Source organism: Vulpes vulpes, chromosome 6 (assembly GCF_048418805.1).
Source record: "Vulpes vulpes isolate BD-2025 chromosome 6, VulVul3, whole genome shotgun sequence".
NCBI lineage: Eukaryota > Metazoa > Chordata > Mammalia > Carnivora > Canidae > Vulpes > Vulpes vulpes.
This window is the reverse complement of record NC_132785.1, coordinates 79,856,849-79,865,252: the sequence shown is the minus strand read 5'-3', so window position 1 is coordinate 79,865,252 and position 8,404 is coordinate 79,856,849. Positions and strand designations below refer to the sequence as shown.

General features: G+C 35.1%; 1 pseudogene; it reads right to left on the bottom strand.

Annotated features, from left to right (window-relative positions):
* Window positions 1–1,320: 1,320 nt before the first annotated feature.
* On the bottom strand, window positions 1,321–1,979 carry LOC112907832 (large ribosomal subunit protein mL48-like; annotated as a pseudogene).
* Window positions 1,980–8,404: the final 6,425 nt, after the last annotated feature.

Sequence of the window (8,404 nt, the reverse complement as noted above, 5' to 3'; positions counted from 1 at the left end):
TGTGTCTTTCATGAATAAATAAATAAATTAAAAAAACAAAAAGATCTGGGGATTATTGGAGGCTCTTTGCCTTTGGCTTTGATTTTAGAAAAGTACACCCATCTGGGAAATAAGCACTTACTAGCCAATAGGGAAAGTGCAGAAGTAAACTATATTCATCAATTATACAATGTATTCTATGTGAAATATCCTTGTTCTGGAAAATGAAAGAGGTGATTTAGGGGACAGAGCATCTCAGCTCTTTCCCTTACCCCCAAATGCCCCACATTTACCCAGCTCTCAGCCTATTTACAGATAATCAAAGAAAAATTACTCTCCTAATTTTGTTCTTCTTGCAGATGCCACGTTTCCATAGAACCTGACATTATGTTGCCATTTCCTTAGTAAAAAATGGCAATTTATTAAACAGTGGCTAGTTTAATGCACCTTGCCAAAGTGAGTCAGTTGTTCCCTCTTTGCTAGAAGAATCAGATGGATTTTTAAAAATTGCACTGAAGTTGACTTTCATTCTTATTCAGTTAAGCTGTTTTCTATATGAAGACCTTGAGTTATTTGTTCAAAATAAAAATCCAATTGTCAGAACATGTTGGGAACATTGAATCTGGGGGAGAATGAAACATGATGTTTTCATCATTCCTCATTGATTTCTTCCCTCTGGTTAGATGATCACTTCAATGTAAGTTTCCACATTATTTTTTAAAAAGCCTTTTTGAGATAGCATATTGGGATTCTATACAAAAATAACAAATGCCTAAATTGTTAGACATTATGATTAAGATTATGCTTAATCTTGCTGTTCTATAAGATGCATGACTTAACATATAAAAATTGATGGTTTAAAAGTAGCACAATTGTGGAAAATAATATACTTTGAGGAAGCAAAGGCTGGATGCTGTGTAGGAAAACAATATTGTTTTTGGTTTTGGAGAAGAGTCATTTTGTATAAAGTGAAAATAAGAGAAATCTATGAAATTTACTTATAGGATAACATTCAACAAACTTAGTTCAATAGAATCTGCATAGTTTTTTTTTTTAAAGACTCTCCTTTGTATATATTGAAATTTTCATCAAAGTCTCATTTTTTTTTCAGCTACAGATTTTTATTAGATGAAGGATGTCTTAGGTTAGCTCAAAGGAAAGTGGTGACAATCGGCAAGCACTCCTCCATACAAGAAAGGAAGCATTCTTGGCTAATGGGGATGGGTAGTTATGATATCTAAAGGTCAGTGTCTTCTGCTTAACTTTGACCACCCAGGAAGATCTTCCCCTTGGCACTCAACATCACCAGTCCTGACATGAAAGGGTCTGCAATGAGCTAGTTCACTTGGCCAACAGTTCTTCCAGTTCTGGCCGAGCTTTGAATCTTCCCTTGAAGTCTTCTTCAGTGTGTTCCTTCACTGACAATCTGACTCCTTCAGGAAGATTGCTTTGGATTATTTCCAAGAAAATCTCTGCAAATGTAGCACTCAAACCACGGATCTGAGCCACTCGTTCATGAGTGGTAAGAACTGAGTCCAGGAGCATTTTGTTACGTTGGTCCTGCAGCCGCAACACTTCCATGGTTTTGGTGAGCATTGCATGACTTTCCTCAACTTTAACGGATAGATGGTTGCAGAGGTGGTGAACATACTGGACTCTCTGCCAGGGCCATGTCATATGCAGTCAGGTGAATGTTTAAAACTCCATATTCATAATTTGACCCCAAATTAATGGGTCTCACTTCTACTTTTCCCTTCTTCTTCTTGGGCTCCTGTGCTTTAACTAGGTGCTTGTATCTTCCAATGCCATGGGTAGGCTTTGACTTGTAGTGCCGACTGGTATTGAGCAGAATGCCACCTGCAGAACAGATGGGATTTTCTCCTGAAGTCCTGAGCCTATATATAAAATGTGTCAGGTGGTGATACCTTAAGAGAAAAAAAGGCTTGCTTAAAAATGGTATCGGTCTTCAGACACCGCATCTTTCCCAGAGCTCCGTTCATCCTTTGCTGCTGGGGCCGGGAACTGTTTTTTTCCAAAGCCTCATTTTTGTGTTATGTTTGTAAGCGGTCATTTTCAATAGCTTGAATAGTTCTTTCTTTATTCATTAAAATGAATAAAGCTGATTTTGATAAGAAAAAAACCTTGAGGGGGATCCCTTGGTGGCTCAGCGGTTTAGCGCCTGCCTTTGGCCCAGGGCACGATCCTGGAGACCCGGGATCGAGTCCCACATCGGGCTCCTGGCATGGAGCCTGCTTCTCCCTCTGCCTGTGTCTCTGCCTGTCTCTCTCTGTGTCTATCATGAATAAATAAATAAAATCTTAAAAAAAAAAAAGAAAAAAACCTTGAGTTTAGACTTCATATAGTCACATAATATTTAGAATCAACTACTGGATAAATTATTGCCTTCTGTATAACAAACTACTTCAAAGTAGCTTTAGTAGCTTAAATCAGCCCTTTTATTGCTTATGGTTCTGTGTGTGGGTTAGGAACCATGAAGACCTTCTCAGAGTTGGTTTGTCTCTTCCTGTGGTGTTAAGCCAGCTCAGCTGGACTGTAGGATCCAATATGGCTTTACTCACATATGTCATTATTGCTAAGGGGGGACTAAAAGTCTGAAAACTGTCTAGTCTTCTTTGTAGTCTCACAGTTTTCAAGGTCTGTCCATGTCTTCACACTGTAGTGGGGTGGGGAGTCAAAGTTTTTTACATGGCGACTCAGGTTCCAAGGGACCTAAGACACTTTATTACTTAAAGTAAGTCACAAGGATAGCAAAGCACATCAGAGAAAACGTAATAGATCCATCTCTCAATAGGAGGTGCAGCATGTGGATATAGAAAAGGAAGGAATTATTGGTAGCAATCTTTGTAAACAATCTGTCACAGCTACCAAATCCTATACTGTATTCCGCATAAACTGTTCATTTTTTGTCCCTATGGTTATGCCTCCATGTTAACTTGATCTATAACTTATCTCCCAAGGCCCATTGCAAATATCTCTCACACATCAAATTTTACATATGGGTCTGACACATATCTTAGAAGATTGATCCTCACCTTGAAAAGAGTAAAATTTTATCTCTTTCTTTTTAACATTTTTGTTTACATTTTATATAATTCTTTTGGCAACACTGAAAACAAAATGAAGCACTAAATCCAGTGGTCAGTAAATCATAATCGCACCTAAGTTAGGAACATCATTTGACATAGTATATTATCTGCTGTTTCTTGAAACCCCTTTTCACTTGGCTTCAGAGTTAATACACTCTGATTTTCTTGCTACCTCACTGGTCTCCAGCTCTTTATTGTCCTTGATGGATTTATCTTTTTTTTTTTTTTTTTTTTTTTTTTTTTAGTAAAAAGTGTGAGGCTTGAATATACAACCCTGAGATTAAGACCTGAACTGAGATCAAGAGTCAGACAATTAACTGACTGAGACACCCAGGTGCTCCTCTCCTCTTCTTGATGGCAAATTTTTATAAAGTCCCAGAGCTCAGTGCTATGACCTCTTTTCTTCATATTCATAATTTCCTTCCTCTCATCTATACTAATGGCTTCAATGTCATCTATAATCATAAATCCAAATTTATACTTCTCTACCTTTTAGAAGTATATATCCAACTAACTAGTTAATATTCCTACTTGAATGTCTAATGAACACCTAACATTTCTAAAATCAATATCTTTATTTTTAAATTCTACTTCCATCTGCTGCTCTGCCAGTTTCCTCATGGGATTAAATGGTACCACTTGCTTAACCTAAAAAGCTTATAATCATCTTTAAATCCTTTCTTTTTGTCTCATACCTCATCTCAACAATCAAGAATTGTCCTTTAGATTTACTTTCAAAATGTATACTGACATTGTATCACCATATTCACTGCTAATGACCTTCTCTAAACCACCATCATCTCCCAATTAGACCACTATGGGATCATCTAAGCTCTCCTTCCTGTTTCTACTCTTTAAAGAAAAAAATCATTGGAGTATACATGATATATAATGTTACATTAATAGTATTTCTATACACTAATATTGACATAGCAGAAAGAGAAATCAAGAAAACAATTTCATTTACAGTTGCACCAAAAAGAATAAAATAACTAGGAATAAAATGAAGAAGGTATATCCATAATCTTGAAAACTATAAAACACTGATGAAATTGAAGGTGATGCCAACAAATTGAAAGATATACCATGCTCATGGATTAAAATAATTAACATCGCTAAAAATGCTCATAGGTATTCAATGAAATCTCCATAAAAGCACCAACAGCACTTTTCACAGAACTAGAACAAATAATACAAAAATTTTTAGGGAACCACAAAAGACCCTGGGTAGCTAGAGCAATCCTTAGAAAGAACAATAAAGCTGTAGGTATCACAATTCCAGATTTCAAGATATACTACAAAGCTGTGGTAATCAAAACAGTATGGTACTGGCACAAAAATAGACACATAGATCAATGGAAATGAATAAAGTCCAAAAATAAATCCCATTTCCATTATTATTTCCCTATAACCTTTCTTCACAATCAGTTGGAATAATCTTTTAAAATTTGTCTTTTTTTTCTCAACTCAAAATCCTATGTTAAAACATTTTATTACACTGAGAATATTATCCAAATTTTCTTAACATGCATACATTGTTCCAATGTGCTCTCAGTTCTCACTATTATAAATCTAAGCACTTTCTGTGTCCAGAAAATATGTCCAGCATGTTCTCAACCCCAGGCCTTTGAGCCTGCTAATTATTCTCTCTGGAATAATCTTTTAGATATTTGTTAGAGCTTGCTCTCTCACCACCCGCAGGTGTTGGCTCAAACTGCATCACAGGATGTCCTTTCATGAATATCCTACCTCAAAGGGCAAGTCATTATTACTCTTTTTCACATCACCTAGTTTTATTTTCTGTTCATAATTTTTAAGAAATAAGTATCATAGTTTATATGTGCTAAATTTTTAGGGATATAGGCTCAAAACCCAGGAGTCGGGGGAGATTCCTGGGATGAGAGATTTTAATTTAGTGATTAGTTAATTTCTAAGTCTCCAACATTAAAAATTCATTTCAGAACTAAACCATTCTATTCAAAGTATATGCAACAGTATATGCCTTCCTCTCCTCTGTATTTTTAATTTAGGGGTATGAGACAAAATCTCTGAAATAGGTGTCAGAATACTAATGCAACATCATTCATTAGCAATGCAACATGGAGTAAAATTTCTAAACTTCTCCAGATGTCAGTTTATGGACATTTAAAATGGGGATGGGGCAACTAGATGGCTCAGTCAGTTAAGCATCTGCCCTTGGCTTAGGTCACAATCTTGGGGTCCTGGGATCCAGCCCAGAATTGAATTCCCTGCTCAGTGGGGAGTCTGCTTCTCCTTCTCTCTGTACCCCTGCCCCATCTCCCACTTGTGTGTTCTCTCTCAAATAAATAAATAAAAATCTTAAAACAAAAATAAAATAGGGCACACTTGGGTAGCTCAGTCGGTTGAACTATGCCTTCTGTTGGGGTCATGATATTGGGGTCCTGGGACTGAGCCCCACATCGGCTTCCCTGCTCAGTGAGGAGCATACTTTGCCCTCTCCCTCTGCCCTTCCCCACTACTTGTGCTTTCTCTCCTGTACTCTCTCTGTCATATAAATACAATCTTTTCAAAAAGTAAAATAAAATAGGGATAAAAAAAAGCAACTGTTTTGCACTTTATTTTTTAAGATTTTATTTATTTATTTAACAAAGATTGGGCACCAGCAAAGGGAGTGGCAGAGGAAGAGGGAGAAGCAGGCTCCCTGCTGAACAGGGAGACCAATGTGGGGCTTGATCCCAGGATCCTGGGATCATGATCCCAGCTGAAGGCAGATGCTTAACTAACTGAGCCACCCAAGTGCCCCATTTTTTTTAATGGAGCTGTTGTGAAGAAAGGGTAATGTTTAATGTTTTGAGCACAGTGCAAATGTTTTATTAGCACCTATTGACTACAAATCTATTTTATTCACTGCATTGGAATATTGTGTATATATATATACACACACACACACATATATATATATATATATATATATATATACACTTTCACTTCCTACCCTAGCTGAGGTTAATGTGTGTGTGTGTGTGTGTGTGTGTGTGTGTATATATATATATATATATATATATATATATATATACACATATATGATCTAGGGTCTCTTTCTTTGGTTTTAATAATAACAGTTGTTTGTGAGGATACTTGGGATAAAAGAGTGACTCTTTGTTTCTCTCTTAGCTTAGGTCCTTTTAAAAATATATTCTTTATTTCTGTCTTCTTTTGGGGGGATATTAAAACTCAATGCCAAAGAAAGCAAATGAAAATGTTTAAAGTAACACAACTGAAATTTTAACACATCAGCGTTCAGTATATCAATTAATATCTTAACTGCTACAACTGTACTACATGAAGATGTTTACGAATAGATTAACAGATGTGTTGAGTATCAGCAAACAAATTGGTAGGATAATTAATTTAGACCCCTACTTCTGCTTTCCAACACCAGTCTCCTCTAGAAACATTTTTTTTTTTCTTTTTAGGTTAGAGTACAATCACAGCAAGCCATAATTGTCACTTACATCCACCTCATTCATGTGGCTTGTTGTTTAAACTTGAAATATATTTCTACTGACACAGCAACAATAGAACTATCAATGGATGAAAACCATTTAAATGTTCCAAAACTCTTCTGAGTTTTGGGCCTTTCACTTCCCATAAAAAGGAAATAAGTTGGTTGGCATTAAGCATCATTTTTAAAAATAATTATGCATTTCAAAGGCTTCTTTGGAGATTGAACAATGAAATGTTATTGAAAGGTAAGAAAATTATATTTTTGAATTTACAAAAATGTGTATTCTCTTAATAGAAGATATAAAATACACTGCATGGTGGCATCTAATAGTTTAGATTGATGGAATTTACATTAGTTTTGTAAAGAAGTTCAATTTAAAATTCACTTTTTTCATTATCTTATCACTTTAACCAGACACCTGCAATTTTTCAAACATTTCAATTCAAATAGTAAGATTTTTTTTTTTCAGGGAAATCATCTATCACAAAAAAACAAAAACCAAAAGCTCTGGCAGGTGACCCACGGTAACTTAATAAATGTGCCAACTGTATTCTTTCTGATAAACTTCAATCCACTGAATAGACCGCAAAGTTTTCAGTGCTATAAGTTTGCTTTTAAAAGAACCCTTGGCCAAAGTTCTTCAACTAAGTAAGAGTGAGTCTAATTACCTCTTGTAGATGTTCATCAGTAATAACAGGATTCAGGTGTTTTCAGGAATTCAGCTTTCATTCCACTGAAGTAGCTAAAATGTTACTTTCACTTCCTACCCTAGCTGAGGTTAATGTATGCTTGAGTTTAGTGAGTATTTGGCATGCATATTTGGTCAATTTACCTCAGTTCATTTATTTTTGAGTTTATCTAAAAAATGTGATGGTGGATATTTTGTTCAGAAAGGCAAAAATAATATGCTAAGAAAAACAGAGTAATTTTTTGTAGTGTACATTAAATCATTATGTAGTGTAATTAAATCATTATGACCATGCTCAAATCTAATTTTTCATTAGAAAAATTAGGGAATAAATTGGATTAGATTCTTAGAGTAAACTATGAATGCAAAATTATTATATATTTGGTGCTTTTTCAATTACCATAGATCTAATTTGATTATTTATGTCCATTATTAAGTTTACATCAGTAACTCATATTTAGAGGAAAATAAGAACTGATTAAAATATTTTAGACCTAAGGTACATTCTAGGTGCAAGAAAATACTATATTTTGTACACACATCATTTTGTTTTCTCAGGGTAAAATATATGTTTTACTGTTTATAATCATGTATAGCAGTAATTGCAATCTTGTCAAATTGATAATGAAAAACAGAACACTAAGATTTCCTAAAAAGTACAAAGTGTATCTGGTGAAATTTTAACATAAACTAATATACATTTGTGAAGGATAGAGCTGATTTATAGCTGAACTGAAAAAGCTCTAACTTCATCACTGGGGAGGCCTGGATGTTTGGTTTTGGCCGCTCCTGGCCATGATAAGTGCTATAGAATTTATGATGTGCTTTTCAAAATCTTAAATTCCTCTGGCAATGGAATTTTATTAACAGTTTCTATCTGCATAATAGTTTATATGGTTTGATGTGCCTATGTGACTAGAAGGACATAAAACCCCTGCTGGGAAATTCTGAAGAGATATTGAGGATGGCCACAAGATTCATTCTTTATTCATCTTGACATTCACTGGAGACTTTATATGTTCTAGAAATGGCTTCTTGCCTCACCCCTTCGCCCCTGACCCCAGCACCAAACTCAGTAATTCTCTATCTCCCACTTCCATACCTCTGTTTACTGTCAAAATTTACTTAAAAACTCAAAAT